The 25,783-nt window shown below is 41.7% G+C and overlaps 1 long non-coding RNA gene across 1 annotated transcript in view; it reads left to right on the plus strand.

Annotated features, from left to right (window-relative positions):
- LOC115458106 overlaps positions 1-25,783 on the plus strand; it is a 79,415-nt gene that overhangs the window by 47,889 nt on the left and 5,743 nt on the right. The window contains exon 2 of the long non-coding RNA XR_003940029.1: positions 18,462-18,617. This is a non-coding gene — a long non-coding RNA (uncharacterized LOC115458106). The remainder of the gene's footprint in view (positions 1-18,461; positions 18,618-25,783) is intronic.

Consider the following 25,783-nt stretch of genomic DNA (forward strand, 5'->3'; position numbering starts at 1 on the left):
GTAGAGTAGGTTCATGTATGGTAGATCATTGGGGGAACTTAGAGAGAAGGGGGGGGGGGTTAGGGTATGTCCATTACAGTCTTTAGTTTCATTGTGTCGCAGGTACCCAGGTTTTTATGTTGGGTCGGTGGGGTATGCCTTTCTGAACAGGTTTGTTTTTAGTTCTTTTCGGTTATCAATAGAAATCAAATAAAATAAAACATGGAAAAGAAAATAAGATGATACCTTTTTTATGGACATAACTTAATACATTTCTTGATTAGCTTTCGAAGGTTGCCCTTCTTTGTCAGATCGGAAATAAGAAAATGTGGTAGCAGATAGTATATATGAGAGAAACATCAAAGCATTACTTTGACTGTCTGACAGAGTGGGATGGTGGGGGTATGCATGGGGACATCAAAGCATTTCATTGATATTCTAACAGGATGGATGTTGGTAGGTGAGAGGAGGGTAATAAACAGAGAAATACAATTTTATGGTTTATAATGGGTTAGAAAACCCAGATCCTTGTTAAGTCCTGTCTGTTGGGTGTTAAAATATTCAATCATTCTTATTTCAAAGGTCTTACGTTCCTGTATTGTTTTAAAATTACCTTTCAGTATTCTTACTGTGAAATCACTGGTGCAGTGTTCTGGTCTTGTAAAGTGTTGGCCCACAGGGGTGGGGGCTTGACTGGCACCGGCTATTTTCATGTGATGTCTATGCAGATTGAATCTTGTCTTAAGCATCTGGCCTGTTTCTCCAATAACCTTTAAGAGTGGACTAACACGGCTACCACACCTCTACTTAGTGCTTTTCGGAAATTTAGGTGGTCGAGTGTAGTTTTTATTACTTTTGGCAGTGCGTTCCATAGTTGTGCACATAAATAGGAAAAGCTGGACGCGTAAGTTTATTTGTATTTGAGTCCTTTGCTGCTTGGGTAGTGGAGATTTAGGTATGATCGTGCTGGTCTTGTGGTGTTTCTGGTTGGCAGGTCTATGAGATCTATCATGTATCCCGGGACTTTGCTGTAAATAATTTTATGAACTATTGTGCAGATTTTGAAAGTAATACGTTCTTTGATTGGGAGCCAGTGCAGTTTTTCTCAGGGGGGTTTGGCGCTTTCAAACCGTGTTTTTCCAATATAAGCCTGGCTGCTGTATTTTGGGTGGTCTGAAGTTTCTTTATGATTTGTTTTTACATCCCGCATAAATTCCATTGCAGTGGTCTGCGTGGCTTAGTACCATGATTGACATGTATAGACTTCTTGACCCATACTTAACCCTGATCTGTCTTGTCCTTTTTTCAGGACACAAACTATAGAAGTCTGCCCATCACTGGCCTTTCCAACCCACTACTGGAATTGCTGGGGAGAGATGCCAGCCCTTATAATGTGGGAATTCTTCACAAAAAATTACAAATAAAGTGTGCAGAAATTAGCAGAATTTTCAATTTTCTTGCACAAAATTCCTCCAGGAGTAATGTTCTGATACAGCATGATTTTACTTATGTTCTTATATAAATATATTTCTAAGTTTCAAGTTTTATTCATGATTTACTATCCAGCCCATCAAATTCTATGTCTAGGCGGCTTACAATCTAAAATTTCTTAAAAAGGGGAAAAGGAATACAAAGACATGGCTAAGAGAGGGGAGAATAGAACTACAATTTTGATAGAAGAGGAGAGGGTCTATCTAGTCTGATAGGTCCATCAGGCTCATCTTTCATGGACAGCAAGGTGGGGGGGGGGGGGTCTAGGAGTATATATTAGAAAAAAAGGAAGGATTTGATTTCTGATTTAAAATTTTGGAGAGATGTCTTTTGACGAAGGGACTGTGGTAATTTATTCCAGTGTTTGAGGCCTTGGACTGAAAAGATCGCTTTCCTGATGTGCTCATGAATGACTTCTTGAAATGATGGTACTACCAGTCGATTTTGAAATGATGATCGCAGTGTTCTTTGACTGGAATAGGAGGTTAACATATGGGAGAAATGTGGGGGTTCACCAGAAAGATGGATCTTGTAGACCAATAGAAGACTTGTAGATGATACGGTGAGGCAGTGGGACCCAAAGTGCCGCTTTCAGGTTAGGAGTAACGTGGTCAAATTTCTTTTTTCCAGTAATTAGTTTTATGGCAGTATTTTGGATTATTTGTAAGTGTCTGATATCAGTTGTTTTAAGGCCCATATAGAGTAAATTAGAGTAATCCAAACTTGCTAATGATGTGAATAAAAATGTTTTACGCTGGTGGATCGATAAGAGAGCAGATTGAACGGATTTGCCCGAGCATATTAGAAACAATTCTACGTTAGCGATATGATGCAGCAAGGAAAGTGATTCATCTAGAATAACACCTAGAACTTAGGTATTTGGTAGTGGGGTAATGAGGGTAGAGCCAAGAAGGATAGGCTGAGAGAGTGGCATTGGAGAATTTGTAAAGAGAATGCATCTGGACTTTTCTGGATTGAGTACCAATTTATGTTGTAGCCAATTAGTTATCTGTGTTAGGTTGCAGTTAATATTGTGGATCATATGAGTGTCAGTGAAGTCTTTGGCATGTAATAGGTGGATGTTGTCTCCATAAACATAGGCTGTCAAGCCTAAGGACTGAGCAAATGTGAGGATCAGTACTAAGAAAATGTTAAACAACATGGAGATAAGATTGATTCTTGAGACTCCAGAGGTTAGTGAAAATGGTGTTGACACACTATTTTGATAGTGGACTACATGTGATCGATCGAGAGATGGATATGATCTAAACCAGTAAGGCTAAGTCTCAAATTCGTATTTGGTGAAGTCTGTCCGAAGTAAAGCATGATTGACCAGATCAAAAGCTGCTGAAAGTTTGAGCGACAGTAGTATAACTGAGTTATTTTTATCCAGGTGGTGATGTATTCATGTGATAATAAGCTCGGAATGAATAATTGTCTCCGCAATCTTGATAAGGAACTGAAGGTTGGCAATGGGCAATAGTTACATTTATCTGAAATGGGTTTTGAAAAATATTTTAGCTTAGGTCTCAGAATACAAGGTTTCCAGGCTTCTGGGACAATTATATGTAAAACAAATGGACTAAGCTGTTGGAGAGACCTTTTAATAAAAGGAATGGGATTGGGGGGGGGGGTGTAGATTTCATGCCATGTATGTAATTGAAATTCAGATGGGATGTTAAAAGAATGAGTTGGAAAAAGGTCATTAGAGAGAGAATGAACTTTTATACTATTGGAGACTATCGGGAGGGTAGTAATCGAGGTAGAGATTTTGTCACTAAAATAGTCTGCAAAGTCCTGGCTAGTAGGGCAAAACTGGATCAACTGGTGGAAGATGAGGCGTAGTTAGTGATTTCAGGGTCTGATACTCTGCCTTAGCTATTTTAGAGAAATAGTAACCTTTTTTTTTTTTTTGTAGTATTTTAGTTTGCATGAATGTGCTCTAGCTTTGTAGATAGTAAGGATGATCAGAGAACATTGACGTCTCCAAATGCGTTCAGCTTGTCTAAGCTGGTGGTTTTGTATGTGAAGCTGCTGGGTATACCAGGGTTCTTTTATGTCGGTTAAGCTGTTTTGATATATGTACTGTTATGGGGGCTAGAGTTTCAATAAGAAGTTTGAAGCGATTCATTCCAGGTCTGAACCTGTTCTGCAGTCTGAAATTGACGGAATATGTTTAGGCTCAAAGAAGAGTTTTCTGAAATGGATTGAGGAGTAAGCTTACTGAAGTCTCTAGCTTTGATGTTATAGGTGACTCGTGCACTAGGGTTTGTGGCAGGAGTGAAAGAAAAAGTTATGAGGGAATGATCTTTCCATGGCAGTGGAAATAAGGAAAAAGAGTGCAACTGATGTGCTACTAAAGAAAGAGAGAGAGAGAGAGAACCAAGTTGAGTATGCCCTGCAGTATGTTGGATTGGGTCACATGTTGTATAAGATCTAGGTCAGAGAAAAGAGCAGTCAGATCTTGGGTGTAAGGAGCAGTAGCTTTATCAAACTGAAAGTTGAAGTTTCTCTGTATAATGCATGTGTCACACTTTACCTACCTGAGCACATAGTTATGGAACGCACGGCCGCGCAGCTTGAAATCGATCTACGAACGAACGAACTTCCGCATATTACTGAAGACCCATCTCTTTAATAAAGTGTACCACAAATCAACAATTGTGAATATACACAACTCGCACATCTATATTCAGAACCGTTTTATAATATCTGCTTGTATACTATTACTCTGTTTGTTTTGTTTGTTTATTATCATCATGCTGACCAAGATCCTGCAATACTAAATGTTTTACTAGCATTCTTCCACTACTCATGATGTATTGTAAGCCACTTTGAGCCTGCAAAGAGGTGAGATAAGGTGGGATACAAATGCAACAAATAAATAAATAATATGAACCTTAGAGTTAATGCAGTGATCTGCAAGTTAAGTCTGAGTTTGTTGATAGGAGTAGGAAGATGGGGTATGTGTGTTTGTGTGTGTGGTGGTGGTGGGGTGATAGAGGAGAAGAAAAACTGTTGTAGGGGGAAGACCTAAATTTGAACTTCAGTGAATCATTAGGCATTGACTTATTCTTTTTTTTATTTTAAATTTTTTTATTTATAACCATTTAAATTTTTACAAGCGATAAAACTTGCTGGAAATACAGAGAAAGTAATTATTTCAGTCAGGCAATTCTATTCTCTTCCTTAGAACACTAAATGGGGGAGAGTGAAACAAGATAAGATCAATTAAACAGTAAACAAACCCCCCCCCCCAATGGTATTAACCTGTTTATCACCAGCTATTACTCATCTAATTCATTATTCCACAATGATCATTTGGTTGGCTTCTTCAAGGCCAATACGGTGTATAGTCAAATCATTTCATTGAAAACATACTTATTGTCCAATATTAGTTAGAAATAATACATCTGATTACATTCTTTTCTTTAAAAAATAGAAGTTATTTAACAATACATATACTTAAGTCTCTAAGTCAAATCCCACTGATTAAAGTAATCTCAGTTTTCACAGGCTTCACTCCTTTTAAAGTAATAATTTGAGGAAATTAGGCAGTGACTTATTCTTCAAGTAGTGGCTGTAGGTATTTTGCGATACTTTCCAGCTGTGGTATGTACATTGCTATAAGCAGAATTCACTCTTCTGCCTTTCCTTTCCTTTCTTTATACTGCAGTGGATTGCAGAGATGCCAAGAGTGGCTCATCCCACAGCTGGAGATTTATTACTACTATGCTGGAGATGGAAGGCCAATGAGTGAAGTTTTTCTCATGGGTCCCCAGCTTTGTCTAAAACCAACTCTGGCAGATGTATGTTCTAAAAACTCACATAATTTAATCAATAAATAGAAAATAAAATTCCTTTTTCTACCTTTGTCATCTGGTCATTTAATTTTTCTCATCACATTGTTTCCAGTCTCTGGTTTCTGTTTTCCTCTGTCTTCTCTTAACTCTGTCGCCAGGGTCTCTTGGTCTGTTTGGCATTTCTTCTTTCTCTTTGTCCACTATCCATCTTCCCTCTGTGTTGCTGTGAACCTGTCTAATATTTGCTGTCAACCTGTCTAATATTTCCCCTGTGTCCATGTTCTTATCCTCCCACTATGTTAAGTATCCCTCTTCTCTGTGTCTGATACTAGATAAGGCAAGAATACATTCTTCTGTGTCCCCATCCCCCTTATGTGCCATCATCCCTTTGTGTCCCTATCCCCTCCCTCCCACCTGTCCGACAACATCCCTCTGTGTCTGTAACCCTCCCCTTGTCCAGCATCTCTCCCCCCCTGACCCCACCCCTCCCACTTCTCGTGATCCACTATTTCTTTCACTTTCCTGAAAGATCCCGGCATCATTTCATTTCCTTCTCTCTCTTCTCCCCCCTTTCTGTATTTCCCTCCCTTTCCCTGCACGTTCTGCATACTCTAGCTCTCTCCCTCTCTCGTGGTATGTCATCTCTCTCACTCCCCCCTCTCTCTCCTCTTGGTTTAACATCTGTGACTCTACCCTTCCTCCTGGTTTGGCATTTCTCTCCAAGTTCACAGTTGTCACTCATTTGCTCTCTCCTGCACCTTATAAGCTTGCCTTCCATCCTGTCCGGCTGCAGCGTTGAAAGCAGGCTGTATGTGAGCAGTCCGAGAGGCCTTCCCTCTGCCTGTTCCGCCTCCTTTGGAAACAGGAAGTAAATCTGCTGGCCCCGCCTCCTCTGATTTACTTACTGTTTCCGAAGGAGGCGGGACCGGCAGAGGGGAGGCCCCATAAATTGCCCACAGACAGCCGGTTTTCAAGGTTGTATCTGGCCAGAATGGAAAGCAAGGTTAAAAGACACTGGGGTGGGAGGGAGTGACACCTGCTGAATTGGGAGGGAAGCGGGAGAGAAATGCCAAATAGGGGGTGGGGAGGGGAGGAGGAGAGGAGCCAATGCTGGAGAAAAAGGTGCTTTAGCATGTGAGCTGGAGAAGAGGGGCAAATGTGTGTGATTTCGCATGTCTGGATTTGCCCTAGCAGTGTGAAATGAAGAAGCAGCGAGTTTGAGAGAAATATTTTCTTTTTCTCTAGTAATGGCTTTCCAGTAACTTAACCTAAAACAATGATTTATTTATTATTTATTGCATTTGTATCCCACATTTTCCCACCTCTTTGCAGGCCCAATGTGGCTTACAATACATCATGAATATTGGAAAGATATAATAGGCATCGTCTTAGAATTCTGTTTATTTCTGTGTGCTCGAAAAGGCTAGCATGACTACCACACTATTGTACACAAAGTAAGGCAGTCAGCTTTAACACAGAGATTAAAAACTTGGAGATAGGGGAGATGAAGGATGTGCCTTTGGGTGAAATGCATAGAACTGCAGACTTTTCGGTAGGGCAGAGGAGAGGAAATGAGATTTTTCAAAACGTAATGAAATTCTCCTCCAGTGAAAAGCATGGAGTACTGTATGGTGTTGTACAGGGCTTCCCAATGCTGACCTGGATTGACCACTGTTGGAAACAGGATACTGGGCTAGATGGATTATTGGTCTGACCCAGTATGGCTATTCTTATTCTTATGACTTCACAACGTTTGAGATTTCATGAGATTGATTTATGAAGAGATTGGCCCAAGGCAGTGTACAGCAGTACAGTTTACATAAAACTTACAATTTTGTTAACAGCATAACAATGGTAAAATAACCACGAAGAAACATAACTACAATAAATAAGGTAAACTTGAAATCAGTAAATTGAAACCTAATAATAGAACTACTGTGATGCCATACTCTGGGATCAAAAGGACAGGCTTGATCATGAAAATTGTGAGTAATGCTAAGGTCTTTTCTATATTAGAATCCTCCTTTTTCTTCTTTTAAAAATTAATTCAGTACTTATCCTCAAAAACAAACGATCTACTGGAAGCATCACGATTTGTTGCTATGGTGATACTTGTAATGCCGCAAACAGAAGTGTTGGCAGGAGCTGGTACTGAGTGATTGCGTCTGGCTTATTTTAGAGTCTTTATCTCCAGGGCCAAGAGCGTGGAATGCAGCCATGCATAGCTGATTTGCTCCAGGTTCCAGAAACTTGTCCAAATGGACAGATTTGGAGTAGGGAACATCTGCCTCTGATCAGCACTTTTCAGTAGGTATCAGTGTAAATGTGACACACCCTGGGGAAATTCTGCTGCATTTAAAGTGTCGGGTTGTCCCTTTGAAATATTGATGGGCATTCAAACGAGTTATGATGTCTTGCAGTGCTATGCTTTTTTTTCTGAGGATTGCGTTTTTGATCTGCTTATTACTATTTTAATAAATGAAATAGGACTTGGGAGCCACATTTTGGGTTGCAGCAGTGAGAATCGTACTTGGAGCCTTGAAAAAGAATAGTGAATCTCTTATCAAACTTTCTGCTCTCTGAATCACAGTTTTTCTAAATTATGCATTCAAAAATATTTCTCTCCAGTTTGCTTTCCTTTAGGAAAACCTTTGGTATTGAACATACATAATTCTTGAAAGCTAGTTAAAAAGGTATTAGTTTATTTTTAAAAAGTTTTGCATTCAGAATTTGTTTGCTATATTTCCATATATAAAAGGAGCTAACAGTAGCATTCATTTCGGTGAGTTTCCACATACAAGAAAATGTCCCTATGAGCTTACGAGTTCAGATGAATTATTTTTGAACAAATGTATTGGAAGTGGGGCTGTACTGAATATTAGTATTCGTTCATTTCAGCCCCGAATATATTATTCGTATTCGGCCAAATAGTGATTTATTTCGTATTCGATTCAATTCAGCCCCGAATACATTATTCGTATTCGGACGATTAGTGATTTGTATCGTATTTGATTCGATTCAGCCCTGAATACATTGTTCGTATTTGGTCGAATAGTGATTTAGATTTGAACGTTAATAATCTGGGGTTCTGCTGTGCTAAATCCTACTGAAATAAACACTTGATTTCACATTGCTTCTTTTCGTTATTTATGTTAAAGCTCGGTGCTGAATAAAATTTTCATTATTTGTTTTTGGCCGAATAGTAAAATATGTTATTCAGTACAGCTCTAATTGGAAGCAGATTTAAATAAATGCTTTAGAAGGCAAAAGCCAGCCCTGAGCAGGAAAGAAGCAGAGAGAGAATTCACAGGAAACTGTGTGTTTTGGATAGCAAAATATAACAGGAGCCGTGAACCTAAACACTGGGTGTTGGAAAAGCGGGAAAATGGCTTCAAACAGTAGGTTCTTGTTGTGTGTGTGCTGACTTTCGTCACTGGGTGAGCCAGACAGGACCTGTGGTAAAGCAGGAGGACTGTCAACATAAAATAAAGATTTCTGTTAAAACTGGCTAATGTCAAATGTAGGCCAGCTTTTGCACTGATAAATGTATTCTTCTCAGACTGGATTTTGGGTATAATTCAACAAGGATTTAAGCTGCTTAAGAGCAGTGCACTTTTTCTAGCGAAAAAGGTGTCGGTACTCAAATGCCAGGCCCACCCCCCAGGGGTGGGGTGATCACCGAGGGACCCACCCCACAAACAGCCAAGCCCCCTGCAACCAGTCACAGAATCTATGACAAGGCAGAATTGTTGTGTAGAGCCTCAGCTCTTTCATTAAAACTTGGGGATCATGGGTCAATCTCAGTACCCCCAAGTACCCCCTCAAAAAAGCCCTGCTTAAGAGACAGAAATCTCACTTACTCTGTAATAGTGTGCATAAATTGGAGGAACATCCATGATCTGCCCATGACCCTCTCATGGCTGTGCCCCCTTATTGGGTCCACATGTAAATTTTACATCCAGATCCCGGTGCCTAAAAATGCATGCATAAATTTTAATTGATGCCAGTTAGCATCAATAATTGATAGAGGTTTTTGCAACTACATTCAAAGCGGTTTACATATATTCAGGTACTTATTTTGTACCAGGGGCAATGGAGGGTTAAGTGACTTGCCCAGAGTCACAAGGAGCTGCAGTGGGAATTGAACCCAGTTCCCCAGGATCAAAGTCTGCTGCACTAACACTAGGCTACTCCTCCACTCATTCCACCAATAAGAGCCAACCTCATCAGTGATGTCACAATGGCTTGATTGCCCGATACTTGGCTCACTTCTGATATTGTGATGTCATAAGGGAAAGGGGGAAAGGGAAATGGGACTTGATATACCGCCTTTCTGTGGTATTTTGCAACTACATTCAAAGCGGTTTACATATATTCAGGTACTTATTTTGTACCAGGGGCAATGGAGGGTTAAGTGACTTGCCCAGAGTCACAAGGAGCTGCAGTGGGAATCAAACTCAGTTCCCCAGGATCAAAGTCCACTGCACTAACCACTAGGCTACTCCTCCACTAGCAACATTCCATGAAGAAGCCTGCCCTTGCAGATCAGCAATGTGGCCACGCAGTCTTCTGTTTCTGTGAGTCTGATGTCCAGCACGTTCATTTTCATTATTTTTGTTTTCATTTTCAATTTTTATTTCCAATCTTTGCCTTGATTCCTTTTTTTTTTTTTTTTTTTCTTAAGGTTTAACGTTTATGGTTCATGTTTGTTTATTTGTAGGTAGGCAGATGTGTAGTCTGACTCATTGAGAAAGATATAATTGCCCCTGAAACTGATGACTATATGCCAAAACTTGTTGGGCTGATGGAAAATTGTTGAGAAAAAGTCTGGACACATACATATCCAGTATTTGGAAATATTTGAAAGGTATTAATCCACAAACGAATCTTTTCCGGAGATGGGAAGGCGGTAGAACGAGAGGACATGAAATGAGATTGAAGGGGGCAGACTCAGGAAAGATGTCAGGAAGTATTTTTTCACGGAGAGGGTGGTAGACGCTTGGAATGCCCTCCCGCGGAGGTGGTGGAGATGAAAACAGTAACGGAGTTCAAACATGCATGGGATATGCATAGAGGAATCCTGTGCAGAAGGAATGGATCCTCAGAAGCTTAGCTGAAATTGGATGGCGGAGCAGGTGGGGGGTAGAGGGTGGTGGTTGGGAGGCGAGGATAGGGGAGGGCAGACTTATAAGGCCTGTACCAGAGCCGGTGATGGGAGGCGGGACTGGTGGTTGGGAGGCGGGAAATACTGCTGGGCAGACTTATATGGTCTGTGCCCTGAAAAGGACAGGTACAAATTCAAGGTAAGGTATACACATATGAGTTTGTCTTGGGCAGACTGGATGGACCATGCAGGCCTTTTTCTGCCGTCATCTACTATGTTACTATACATATCCAGTAAAATTTAGTTGAGCCAGCTGCTTTATTTTTGCTTGTGTACTGTGCTGCAGTTGGACACGGCCTCTTTTCTTTTTCATTCATCTACCTACAGCTTTTCATCTTTCCCCTCACTTCAGCCCTCCCATTCCCCAGTGGTCTTTTCTTCGCGCCTGTCTTTCATTAATTTCCCCCTTTTCACCCATGACAAGCATCTCCCCCTCCTCCTTCCTGGGTCCAGCACCCATCTTCTCTCTCTCACCCTCTGTCATCCAGTGTCTTATATCCAGCATCCTCTCTGTATCTCTAGCTTCTCCCCCACCAGGGGCATATCTGCGTGGGGCCACAGGGGCCTGGGCCCCCGCAGATTTCGCCCTGGCCCCCCTCCCCGCCGTCAACCCTCCCCCGCTGCTTACTTTTGCCAGCCGAGGTCCGACCCGCAATCTCCATATTTCGTCTTCCTCCGTGGCCATGTGCTTCAAGGAAGTAACGCTGCAGCCTGCAGTGCTGATTGGTTGAATCCAGTTCGGCGTCTGACGTCGCTGCGACGTCAGACGCCGAACTGGATTCAACCAATCAGCACTGCAGCGTTACTTCCTTGAAGCACATGGCCACGGAGGAAGACGAAATATGGAGATTGTGGGTCGGACCTCGGCTGGCAAAAGTAAGCAGCGGGGGAGGGTTGACGGCGGGGAGGGGTGGAGAGAGGCGGGGGGGGAGGGAGGCAAAAATGTGCCCCCCCTCTCTGGCTCTGGCCCCCGCCCCTACCGCCGGATTCCAGATACGCCCCTGTCCCCCACTATGTCCAGCACCCCCGTCTTCCTAGTCCCCTCTCCCACTCCAGCATCCCTTCTGTCTCCCTATTCTCCCTTGCCCTGGTGGTTCAGCATTCCCTCTTTACGCCCCTAGTTCCCCCTCCCCTGCCGAGGTGGTCCAGCATCTCCCCTATCTGTGCTGTTATTCCTCCTCCATGGCCCCACCATGTTAAGCACATCCCCTCTAACCCTACAACAACTTTCATATACAAAAATGTTGTATTTGTACAGAAAAAAATGATTACATTCCCAAAAGGGAACAAGGTAGGAAACATATTGATAGCGGGGATGGGACGACTTCCCTATGAGAAAGACTAAGGAGGCTAGGGCTATACAGCTTGGAGAAGAGACGGCTGAGGGAGACATGATAGAGGTATATAAAATAATGAGTGGAGTGGAACAGGTGGATGTGAAGCGTCTGTTCACGCTTTCCAAAAATACTAGGACTAGGGGGCATGCGATGAAACTACAGTGTAGTAAATTTAAAAAATCGGAGAAAATTTTTCTTCACCCAACGCATAATTAAACTCTGGAATTTGTTGCCGGAGAAAGTGGTGAAGGCGGTTAGCTTAGCAGAGTTTAAAAAGGGGTTGGACGGATTTCTAAAGGACAAGTCCATAAACCGCTACTAAACGGACTTGGAAAAATCCAAAATTCCAGGAATAACATGTATAGAATGTTTGTACGTTTGGGAAGCTTGCCAGGTGCCCTTGGCCTGGATTGGCCGCTGTCGTGGACAGGATGCTGGGCTCGATGGACCCTTGGTCTTTTCCCAGTATGGCATTACTTATGTACTTATGTTATATGCATTAGGCTAATTTTTATAAACCTTTGCTCATTGGTAAAGCCTGTTTAATATGCAGAAAAGGGCATTTATAAAATTGTGTGCAGGTTTACGTATGTAAAAAGCATGTTTAGTTTAAATCCTTACCGCCTTTTGAGTCAACTTCAAGGAGGTTTACAGTTTGCTAAAGTGGGTACGTGCACAAGTTGGGCAACAGTAGGCAGTATAGTTTATGGAGACCTTCAGGCAACCAGTTTAAGGGAGGAAAAAATGGGGATGGGAAACACAACAAGGAGGTAAAAACAAAGGTGGTAGTGGAGAAGGGATGGGGCCTGGCGGGAGGACAATCCTGCATCACGGCTTTTAGTTGCCTGAAGAATTGAGCCCAAAGGCTTGAGTAAATAGGTCTTAAGACCTGATCTGAAAATACAGAGGTGCTCTCCAATTTTAGCCATTGGCAAAGTATGTCAGAGATCAGATGTTAGATAAGAGAACAGGGCAGGATGGCTGACTCAATGAATTTTTGATGGTGGGGGGAGTTGAGCAGCATGAGCTGTGTAGATCATACAGAGAGGGAGTTCACATAAAAGGATCAGATAAATATATTGAAGAGAGCCATTACATAAAGATCTGAATGTTAAGGATTTTACATTTCATTCTGAAAATATTTGTGAGTCAGTGATCAGAGAATTAGCAAGGAAGTTTATACAATTAAGTTTCTAGACATGACTAGTTTAATTGAAGTGTGCGATATTAATTGTAGTCATTTCAGAGCGGAGGCTGAAAGACCATGAAAAAATGCATTGTCATAATCCTCTCTACTAAGTACTAGAGCATAAAGGAGAAATTTTGTTCCTTATCTCCTTATCGCCCTGCCTTTGAGCTAGTTTTCTTGTTCATAGACATTTATTCTGCCTCCCATAATTATTTACCGGTGTTGAGGAACTGAGCCTAGCTCCCCTGATCCGAAGGGTGGAGCTCATACAGGCTCTCTGGTATGAGCTTGGTGCCGTATTCTTCAATTCTAATGAGATCTAAAAAGACACTGGTGCTATTTTGCGAGTCATCTGATAATGAAAACACTATGGCAGCTACTGGGGTCTGTGATAAGAAGTTAGCCCTGAATCAAGGTATATTCTTGAAACATATGTCATGTAGTCTCTGATAAGATAAGTATATTCGAGCTATTATGTATTAGAGCTGAATATTTATGAACTTTATGCATATAATTTTTAAAGCCTTCATTAAGGAAGAATCAAGTTGAGTTTTTGTTGCATTTTGGAAAGTGGATGCTGGGGATGTTGTGCTGAAAATCTCACTTTTTCGAGGACTTCCGGTGGGGCTCCCAACCAAGATGGCCACAAGTCTGTGAGCATCTGATTATTCCCTCCAGAAACTCTCCCTGGAATGATATGAAAGCAATATACTCAACAAACTCAAAAACATTTCCAGGAGATCTGGGGTTGGCAACTTTGTTCTGAACAAGGAGTTTAGCAGTACTCTGGTGAAAACAGAAGCACTGGTGTCAGGTGGAATCTCTGCATCCACTTCCAAATGCGATTGCTGGTGCAGGCTGGTTAGTGAGGGCAATGTCTTGGACTTTTGCAACGCATCCTACTTGAAGAGTGCCAAAGAAGAGGGCCATGCAAATTGCGCATTAGACTTCTGGTGAGCATGCAGGAAGAACCAGACATGATTGAGGGAGTTCTGCGGTCCTTGCTTAGCCCTGTATTGAACGGTATTGATTACTTGCAGTGCCGATCCCAGTATTGAGCTAATTATAGGTGAGAACATATCAGGGACTGTTACAGAGAGGATGCCAAAGCAGCTGAAGGCGAAGCAGACTCCCTCCATTAAAAACCATGTTCACTGTACGTTTGGGAAGCTTTGTACGTTTGGGAAGCTTGCCAGGTGCCCTTGGCCTGGATTGGCCGCTGTCGTGGACAAGATGCTGGGCTCGATGGATCCTTGGTCTTTTCCCAGTATGGCATTACTTATGTACTTATCTGCACAGCTTATTAAAATATGGAGATATGATGAACAGCAAAGGTTCCCTCACCCCATCACTGACTAATCCTCTAATCGAAAGGAGTGGGGACCCTGAAGACATGTGGCAAAAGGTACTTTATGAAATTAAAAAATCCAGGGCCGTGATTACAGACTTAGTGGTAAAAAGTTAGAAGAAAGGCTTGAGACCTTCTACACCAGATTAGTCGCCATGGAGGCACGGGTTAGGGACCTAGAGGGGGCCCTCTGCAGTTGCCTTCATATGAAGTTGCCTAACTTCATGCTTTCCAGGCTTGTTTGCAACCCCGCCCTTTGAAATTGAAAGCTGACAACTCTTATTACCTCAGGTTAGTGAGTCTTAGAAGTGATAGTTTGGACGTTCATCTCAGATGCCTTTATGGTGTTCTCTGCAGGTTGAATCTCAAGGCGCAGAATGATGTAGGATCCCTTATTTTTCTCCTTGACTTGGGCATCCAGTTTGTTTCTCTTCAAGAGTAGGATCAAGGCTAGTATTCAGTAATACACCACTAAAAACGCTAGTAAAAATAATTAAGTGGAAACTGTAAAACAATAGCTGTATACTGGTTAAGATAACTGGTTAAGATAACTGGTTATTAAAAACGGTTAAAATAAACTGTTAAAATGAGAAGCTTATACCTCATATGATGACTATACAACTTTGTATTTGTTAACCACCGACTGGGCGTACGCCTTTGACGGTACTATGCAAGTCACATTGAGCCTGCAAATAAGTGGGAAAATGTGGGGTACAAATGCGACAAATAAATAATAATAAAGAAAGCAAAGTTTGTGTTTTAGCAGGCAGTCAAAAAAAGGCGCCTTCCCATGTGTGTCAGCTCTGCCTCTGGTCCCGCCCTCATTTCCTGTTTCCGGAAGGGCGGGACCAGAGGCAGAGCTGAGACACATGGGAAGGCAGTCTGAAGCGCCGCTCGCCTTCACTGCAGACGCTGGACCCCGAGTTAAGAATTTTTAAATTACAGCCGGCACGCTGGAAGGCGAGGGGCTGCCGGAGGACAGGTCGTGCTTGCACTTGGAGGGGACAAGAGAGAAGGAGGGAGGGGGTCCTGGAACTCGAAGGGGAGGGAAGAGAGGGGGGTCCTGGAACTCGAAGGGGAGGGAGGTCCTGGAACTCGAAGGGGAGGGGTCAGGGGGTCCTGGAACTCAAAGGGGAGGGGTGCCTGGAACTCTGAGGAGAGGGAGGGAGGTAGGGGGGTATGGAACTCGGAGGGGAGGGGGGCTGGAACTCGGAGGGGGAGAGAGGGTTAGGGAGGGGGCGTGGAAACTTGCTAGCTCCCATTTCATTTCTTTCGGAAACGGGCCTCTCTTACTAGTTGTGTATAATTCTGGAGATTGTACCTTAAAAAGAAATGCAAACAGATGGAGTCAGTCCAGAGGGCAGCTACTAAAATGATTAGTGGTCTTTGTCATAAAGTGTGTGGAGGCAGATTTAAAGAAATCGGTATGTTTATTTTGGATGAAAGGCAGGAAAGGGGAGATACGATAGAGGCATTTAAATTTCTCCATGGCATAAATGCACAGGCGGCAGACCTCTTAATTGAAAGCAAGCTCTGAAATGAGAGGGCATAGGTTAAAGATGACAGGGGATAGACTTAAGTAATAATCTAAGCAAATATTTCTTTACAGAATGGGTGGTAGATGTGTGGAATGGCCTCCCAGTGGAGGTGGTGGAGATGAAAGACTATCTGAATTCAATAAAGTATGGGACAAGCATAGAGAATCTCTATGGGAGAGGAAAGGATTGTGGAGCTTAGTAATTGGTATGGATGAACTGACTGGATGGGCTGTATTGTGTTTATGTGCCATCCTTTTCTGTTTCTATGTATATCATCCAGTCCATGTGATTTGCTATTCTTTTGTTTCTTGATTTGGCCAATTACATATTCATGATTCACTGAGATTTGCTTCATTCCTCCAGATCATCGCCATTAAATAAAATACTAATTCTGGCATGAATAGCTCCCTGCCATCTTCCTTAGTAAAGACCAAAGCAGAGAATTCAGATCTCTCTCCGCTAGGGCCTGGTCTTTCCTTAGTTCCTTTTTTTACCAACAGGCAAAGATAGAACTCCATTTGACTTCCTGTAACATAGACTTCCTGCTCAGATTCTAATCTACTAAGTGCATTCTTTTCTGTGGCTTCTGATCAGGACATTTTTACACAACCAACACTCAGTTCTTCTGTCAGTTTCCAAAACACTGTCTATTCCTTAAGTACTTAATACAGTCTGTATGGCATTCTTTCTACAAAACAGACTTTACTTCAGGATTTGGCATTCCTGAAAACTAATCTCATTTGTATCCGCCCTGTTCCTCCTTTTGGTTTTGCTGCCTCTATCAACAGTCTGGCTTTTGTTTCATTCACAAGCAGTCTTTCAAATTAACAACTGTCTATACCTGTCTCCTGAACATCAGCTACTTTATCACTGCATCTCTTAGACCAGTATTTCCCAGGTTGTTCCTGGAGTACCCCCTTTCCAGTCAGATTTTTAGGATATCCACAATGAATATGAATGAAAAAAATGCATATAATGGAGGCAGTGTATGTAAATCTAAGTTCATACATATTCATTGTGGATATCCCGAAAACCTTATGGCAAGGGGGTACTGTGGGACCGACTTGGGGAAACACTGTTCTAGACTCTCCTTCTTTAATGAGTTCACTTCCTGCCAGTTGAGGAACCTCAAGCACTCGTGTCACAGAATTACCATGAATGCCCTTCCTTACAGAGCTCTCTGGAGCTCCCTCTGGTGGTGAACTGCTGTATAACCCAGCACTTCCGAAACTGTGGGTCACAGCCCCAAATGGAGTTGCAAAAGTCCCCAGTTATTGGCCTCCACCTCTCATCAATCCCCATACTATAACTAGGCCTCCACAGGTTCCGTAGAATGTGAGGGATGACAGTAGTGTTGAAGCAAATGCTGTATGAGAGTCAGGAGCCACAGGGTAGATTGCACGGTAGGGCTCAGGTATTACATGATTTCTGTGGCTCTGAAAATGGGACCATGGCCACAGAAAGTTTTATAAGCACTGGTATAACCAATAACAAGCTACCCAGTGCATTGCATTACTTACAGACCTATTACTGAGAATTGTCCTCTATAGATGTACAGTTTTAATCCTTACTAATTTTTCACTGCTTAAAATTATTTATAGAAATCACCTCAAGTAATTTCTGGTTGTATCCACGTGTTTTGGTCCAGGGAAAAGTAAAAAGGCCTTACTTGGATGTTTCCAGTAGTGAGCTGCTATTGTGTGGCAGCTGTTTATCAGCTTGTTGGAATGAATTTTTGAATATGAAATCTCTGTCATGACAAGTCATTGTACAAAAAATAAAAGTGTAATCCATCCCTCCTTTACTTAGCATTTTTGTGTGGCTCACTTGAGTTGACTATAATCATATCTGTCCAGACTGCAGTGAAGACGGAGGCTTGGTATATGCTGTTTCTTTAAATGTCATCATCAAACAGTTTGTTCATATTACAATTACATAAGTGCACAACTATGGAATGGGCTCCCAAAAGCTGTGAAAACAATCCATGACCACTTGAACTTCAGGAAATCACTAAACACTAACCTCTTCAAAAAGGCCTACCCAAACGACCCACGTAACCCTCTTCACCTACCAACACAGCATGACTATGATCGAACAGGACAATACGCAATCTTCATCCATTCCGACCCTCCACTTATACCTCATACGATCACTATACAACTTTGTATTTGTTATCCACCGACTGGGCAAATGCCTCTGACTGTCCTATGTAAGCCACATTGAGCCTGCAAATAGGTGGGAAAATGTGGGGTACAAATGCAACAAATAAATTACTTGTCGTCTGACTTCAGGGACAGCAAGAACAGTCCTGAGCTTCTTGGTCTCTTTTGTCTATTCAGTAACTGGTTGGGTAAAAAGTCATATGTAACTACTGAACTGTGCAGACATGAAGTAAAAGTCAGAGCAGCTCTACAGAGGTATTAACTTTGACCCATATATTAAATGTTGACGAGAAGCAGATTTAGTAAACAGGGACTTGAATACATGTGGTAGCCCTGGCTGCAAGGTTGCTTACCAGGGTCAGCATTTCATGAGCCTTTGGTGCAGCTTGGGTATACTATCTCCAGTTGTTTTTGCTTGAGGCCTCTAATTAATATTTTTTTCCTTTACAGATAATTTTAGGAACAGTTTACAGCAGAGGCTGATCTGCAGTGATCCAAAGATGACAGGTGCTTCTGTGAAAGTGGCAGTGAGGGTACGACCCTTCAACGCACGGGAAATCAACAGAGATGCCAAGTGCGTGATTCAGATGCAAGGGAGCTCTACATGTAAGTACCATACTGTAGCTGCTGAGCATCTGACAGTCCTTGTTTATAGCCTACTAAGGTAGCAGGAAAAGAGAGCAGAACAAGAGGCAGGAATTTGCTGTTAAATGCACTTTAAGGATGTTCACCCAGGTGCTTTTTTTTTTTTGACTGTGAATTTGCAGAATTTGTTTGCTGCAGGATCTCTCACAGCAATTTCATTGGAGAAACCAAAGCTTTTCATATACTATTTTAGGATAATCTTAGAATAATCTTTGTGTTGGCTGATCAAAAAGGAATGGAAAGAGGAATCATAGAATACAACTTTACTGCTTCTTTCTCTCCTTAGAGCAGTAATTTCCAATCTTTTGTGGCTGTGACACCATGATTGTTGCCAAATAAAACTGAGTGACCCCCCTGGAGGTGCAGAATAATGATGTACCTGTGGAGAGAACCTTGGTCATGATCTCAAAGGCAGGCTTTGTGATCCCATTTGGGTCCTGACCCACAATTCGGGAAGCTTTGCTTTAGAGGTTTAGTTTTTGTCATTCTAGTCATTTTATCCTCAGTTGCAGGGTTGTGGCCTTGGAGGATGATCTTTGGGGGATGAGAGAGTGTGTTTTTCTGATTCCTTGGTTCTGCTTTGGGGGTTCCTTCTAGACATTGAGGTGCTGATGCTCAAGAACAGCGCATCAGCCTATCTCTCCAATGTTCAAAAGAACGGTATTCAAATTATCTACACACTATACTACCACATCACTTTACTTCACACGCATTATAAAACCAAAAGCAAGGGGGTGGAGCATGCCTAGCACATGCACACTAGAGTTTCACAGTAAGCACAGCTCTTGTGCACATGCTCAGGCAAGACTGGAAGCGTGTTCTTCTGCTCCTTTAAATATAAGCATTTCAAAATTGTTTTCTCTTGAAAAGTTCATATTTAAAAGCAGAAGAATGGCGCTGATGTATGCCTTCACTTTCTTTTTTTTGGACTTGCATGCACTTCTTTCTCGCTATTAGTATTTATAGGCTGCACGGACTTTTCCAGTGCCACCCTCGAGCTGATGGTAAGTTTCCAGTGTTAAGGGCAGCATTTGTTTCCATGCTGTTCTCTAACCATTGAAAGGGAATACAAATTGACCCCATTACCATCCATTTCAATACATTTAAATACCATTTGTGCCCATCTGTAGCACACATGCTGTTTTCTGTGCTAGAGCCCTTTGAATATCCTGCGCACGTTAACATGGCATACTTGTCTGGCGCTAATTGCCTCTAATGCCGGAGTTAGGTTTTGAGCATTGGCCCCTGAACAGCGTAAGCTCTGATTTCTGTGACTTAGTTCAGTGGGGGAAAAGAAAAGAGCGATGCTTAGAAAAAAGTGCAGAATTTACTTACTGGGCACTAGGAGGAACATACAGAAGTAAGAAACTTGGAAATGTTATTTAGCACTGTTAGTATTAATTGCATGAAATTCCAGTTCCAAACTTCCCTCTTCCTCGCTTTTTTTAAATTCTCACACTTGCATTTTTTTTACCTCATGGGAAGAATGGACTTTCCAAGTAGGACCATTTTCTGCTATATGTGATTTCAGGACTCCTGAAGTATTGTAGGATGGTGGTTCAGTAGAAACATAGCAGATAAGTGCAGATGAAGACAAGTTGGTCCATCAAGTCTGCCTATTATGTTTACTTGATCTGTGATTTTGTCTTTTGCCTTGTAGTTAAATTTGCTTTGTGTCTGTCTTAAACATGTGTTAATTCTGTCAGTAATTTGTCTCCGATAACCTCTCCTGGAAGTCTGTTCCAGCTATCCACCTCCTCAGCGGAAAAGTACATTTTTTTGGAATCCTTTTTGTAAAAATAAACAAATAAAAACAAAAAGCACTTTAAAATTTTTGTTTGGCGAGAAACACATAAAATAGAATAAATATATCCATTGCATATCACTGTTACTAGAAGGAAACAAGAGGGATCCACAGGCCCCTCCCCCCCATTTGCACATTGATTGGCTCGTGCAAGTTGAACCCTAGGCTGTCGTAATTTTCAATCTTTACCCCACACTCTACAGAGCTTTTCCTTATGAACATAATATAACTTTTCAATAAAAGTGATTTCCACTGATTGAGAAGACCAGGAAGGAACTATTTCCAGAATGTAGCTATAGTTTGACAAGCAGCATGCCCAGGAAGTTCTTTATTAGTCCACTGCAACTGCAAATCCCTCCCATAGCCCAAAAGGTAAAAAAAGATGGGCAAGAGTGAAAGATCTCCCCAGTGTAGTTCGTATGTCTCCACGAGCCTGCAGCCAAAAGAGAGACTACTGGGCAAGTCCACCACAAAAGGAAAAAGGTGCTTTGACCTCATACCATCTCCAGGAAAGGTCAGAGGGGCCCACATAAAAAGGTGGGGAATCTATAAGTACAGTGCAGTAAGCATCATTAGTGCCAGTCTGCAAACATATAGACACTGAATGGACGGTGGGCCAGATAATCTCCCAGTCAGAAATATACAAGTTGCTAGACAGGTCATTGTTCATCCACAACTGAATAGCCATATATACACGATCCAGTAAGGGAATGTAATTGGCCTGGTATAAATCTTTAGGCAAGAAAGAATGACGCCCAAGTATTTAAGGGAGGTAAATTGACAAATCAAATGCAATGTGCCAGGTAGAGACCTGTGACTACCAAGCACAGAATCCTCAGATTTGTGAGATTCAATCTATACCCTGATAAATGACCAAAGCCCTCTAGTGGGGACAGAGCTGCCCCAAAGAGTCCAGGTGAGACATAAAAATTAAGATGTCAACAGCATAAATGGACAACCTGTTTTGACACCATCTATCTTAAGCCATTTGATTGTCCAAGAGTCCGTATGAGTTGAACCAGAGGTTCTACAACCAAGTCGAACAACATGGGGGATAGGGGCAACCGTGCTTAGTCTTTCTATGGATAGAGAAAGGTGGAGAGCCCCATTAATAATTGCACCCACGCCTTAAGGAAGAGTAGAAGGTGGAAATCTATTGCATAATCTCGTCTAGTAGATCTCTTACCTTCTGCTGATTGTAATTCTATTATGTTGTGGCTAACTCTTAGCTGAATTCTTATATTGACTGAATGTAGTACCTCACTGGCCTCTAAACCTGGTTGTGTACCATTTAAAGCATATGGTTAAAAGTGACCTAAAATAAGAGAGTCTTAAGAGATGCTGTAAATCTATGAACGACTGTTTTGCATGGAGTAAAGGTGTTGTGTGGGGGGGGGTGGTTCTAAAGATGTAGAGCAAAGAAAAGAAAGTGGAGTTCCTTGTAACATAGTAAGTGATGGCAGATAAAGACATGAATGGTCCATCCAGTTTGTCCAACAGTCACATTCATTATCAGTTCAAGATTAAATCAACAATGAGCGTGATATATACTTGATCATGGTCTTTCTTTGGTGTTTCTGGGACATAGACCGTAGAAGTCCACCTGGCTCTGTCCTTATGTTCTAACTACTGAAGTTGCCGTCAAAGCCCACTCTAGCCTATTCAAATCCATCTTGTCATTTGCAGGTCACAGACTGTAAAAGTCTGCCCGGCACTGTCCTCGCGTTCCAAATTACTGCAGTTTCTGTTGAAGCTCTCTCCAGCCCATCCTAAACCAGATTGCTATATGTGGGACTCAAACCATACAAGCCAGCCCAGCACAGCACTGACCTTAGTTGATACAGCCAGAGTTGCCATCTAAGCACCACTTGACATTCAAACACATACTCAATCTTTTAAGTTTTGTTTTTTATACCATTCATTTTCTAATTGGAGATCCTATGTGTTCATCCCACACCATTTTGAATTCTGCCACCGTTTTTTTTCTCTACAACCTCCATCAGGAGGGCATTCCAGGCATCAACCATCCTCTACGTGAAAATGAATTTTCTGACATTTTCCTAAGTTTACTACCCCCCACCCCAATGGTCCTGACGGGGAAGGGATAACACCAGAAGATGTGAGTCCAAGGATCATAATAAACGTGTGGATGTATAAGGGATAGTGCAAACAGAAAGGTGTGAAGGGGTATCGATATAAATCACCTTATGTGTCAGACACAGTATCTTAAACCAGGAGCTAGTGTAATTGAAACAGCAAAGCTGAGGCTCAATCAAATCGCTTGGTATTACATAATAATTGGTCTGCCGATTATGTAAGCTCTGCAGCCGTTTTAGTTGATGTTGAGGTAACCTGGCATACATGGAATTAAAGTAGTCAATCCATGACAGATCAAGAGAATGTACTAGTGTCTGCAGTGCAGACATGTGGAAACTACAATGGGGGAATGAATACGTCGTAAGATTTTAAAGATCTGTTTTTGAAATGAAAGTTCACAATCAATGGTGGTACTCAAATATTGGAATGAACTAACTGGGTTGATCCTAGTTTTCAAGCAAACGGAGGTATCTGTGGCTGAGGAGAGCTTGTCTGTTATTTTAGCAGGCTGTCATTTTTATCTTATTTTAGCACTAATTTGTGATCAAATAGCCATCTGGATATAACGGAGATACAGTGATTGGTTTTAGTCATATGGTGCTGCTGAAATAAGCAGAAAGCTAGTCCTACAGCTATAAAACCTTTGACTGCTGAGGCCTTTTTCCTCCAGATATAAATAAAAATTTGTATATAAAAATTTGCATATAGTTAAGAAGAATTAAAGTATCTGATCTATAGCAGGGTAAAGCTTTTATTTTCCCGCATTTTTCCCTATTTACTAAGTCACGCTAGCGGCTGCCTGTGATATTGCCGACACAGCCCATTCACTTGGGAGTTAGTGTGTAGCTGAAACTGTTGGATTTGTGGGAAGTTGATTCCTTTTGTGAAGTGGGGAAAAACAAAATATGGGAGCTTTAGAGTTTTAGATTAACTAACTCTCTCTACTACCTTACCCCCCCACCTTTTTTTTTTTACAAAGCCTTCCTAGTGGCTGCCAGTGCGGTAAAGCCAACACACCCCATTCAAAGTGAATGGGCTATGTCAGTTCAGCTTTGTAAAAAGGGGTTAGGTAGTAGGAAGGGTTAATATAAAAGTGAAGAATGGTCAGACCAAGACACGTGTGATACAAAAAAAATGTGAAAGAAGAAACATCAGACTGAATAGCTAATATAAGGTCTAATATATACCCTGCCTGATGAGTGGGAATATTGACAAGCTGACAAAGGCTTAAATCAGATAGGAAAGAGAGAAAAGAACAGGCACGCACTGAACCTGAGTCATCTATATGAACATTAAAGTCTCCAAATAAAATAGGATTTGGAAAATGGACAATCGCTTCTGCTATGGGTTGCAGGAGAGAATCCCATCATGCAATGGAAAGTGCTGGTGGGCAGTAATAAATCAGAACATGGAGGGGCTGTGATTAAGTTTTGCAATAAGAATCTCCGAGTATGGAAGGTCGTATGGCGGAAGTTCTGTTACCAAAAGGTTACTGGAAAAAATAAGTGCTGTGCCTCCACCGCGCATATATGCGAATGAAGAGAAAAAAGCAGAGAAACTGGGAGGTAGACCTTGGTAAAGATAAGCCTCTTCACCATTCCTAATCCAAGTTTCTGTGAGACATAAATTAAAATGATAGTCTAGCAATAAGTTCTGAATTGGAAGAGATTTACATCACAGTGGTCTACAGTCTATGAAACCTGTTAAATCTAATGGGTGGGTAAACTTTTGCAGCATATTCATCCTCAGGTGTAAGAAGTTATCCAGTATAAGCAAGGACGCTATTTTGTTTATTAAAGGTTCTCATCTCCCAGGATCTATATACCTTAGTCAATATCTATGCTTCAAATTCTGATCAAAAAGGCTTTTTGATGAGATAGATGCCTTGCTAAAAACTTGTAGATATTTTAACCAAAAACTATTTATCAGACTAGTTCAGCGATCTTCCAAAGTCTTGGCTATTAAGTTTCTTTTGCTGAGCTGACGCTAATGAAAAGACCGGGGGAAGGTCCTTGAGACAGCCCAGGTTTGGGCGAAATGTGCATGTCGGACATCTTTCCCTCTGGGTCTGACAACGAGATGAGATAAGTGAAAAGTTTTCAAAAATATAAAGAATGTTAGGTGGTAAAGAACCTATGAAGATTTTGATGTTAATTATATCACTGCAGTTGAAGTTGCAGTGACTAACATCACTGAGGTTTTTGGATAATTAGTTTTGAATAAGATATAAGATACAGAGACACATGACTTTGGAAGATCGCTGAACTAGTCTGATAAATAGTTTTTTGGTTAAAATATATCTACTGGATTTCAGAAATATAGGTTGTGGGACTGGAGATCCAGTTTTAGAATTATAAACTTGCCTTGTTATTTAGCTGTTGCTAAAAACTTGGGCAGAGGGTCACCTCATTCTGGGAGGAGATTTCAACCTGACTTTTGCAAGGCCCAGGGGCCAGTGGCAGTCCCATCAAACTTTAGTATAGCCCCCTTCCCCAATCTCCCCCCCACTTTTTCTTCAGACGTGCTGCTGGCATAGCTTCATAACAATTATTTTGTTAATACCTGTACCACACAGCTCTCAGTGAATTTGAGCTGCTAAAATCCCACTCTGTTCTCACAAGACTGATCAAGACCACTTTAACCACCTATGGGACTCTGGTCCAAGTTTTGTAGATGACCTCCTCCCGGTCCAGTGTAGCCTTTCACCACCCTCACCCCCAGTCTAGTGATGCAGTTTCCTTAGTCCCTGCCGGTCAAGCTTCTCCCCGCCTAACAAAAAAAAAAGGGCATGGTGCACAGCTGTTGTCTAGGCAGAGCCGTAGTAGCCTACACAGCAGCCTCCATATCTTTATACCACATTTTTTTGCTGGAAGTATCGGGGCTAGCTGGGGGGAGGGGTAAGGAAACTAGTGGGCCAGGGGAGGGGAGACAAGATAGATGCTGGACCATAGTACAGAGATGCTAAGAGGAGACCAACCAAAAGAGTATATTTACCACTTGAGTGAGATTTTTCTTGTGGGCATTTATGGTCTAAATTTGGTACGGTGGTGAAGGGACTGAGGCCTGAGGAAAGGCTCCTGGCCATCCATATTGACAAGTAAGTGCCTTCATATACACCTAAAAATGGATTTCTACATCATGGTGATATGGTACTTATTTTAAACTCAATTATTTCAAACACTTACCAAAACTAAACCATATACACATCTATGGAAACATAAGTACA

Source organism: Microcaecilia unicolor, chromosome 14 (genome assembly GCF_901765095.1).
Source record: "Microcaecilia unicolor chromosome 14, aMicUni1.1, whole genome shotgun sequence".
Classification (NCBI taxonomy): Eukaryota; Metazoa; Chordata; class Amphibia; order Gymnophiona; family Siphonopidae; genus Microcaecilia; species Microcaecilia unicolor.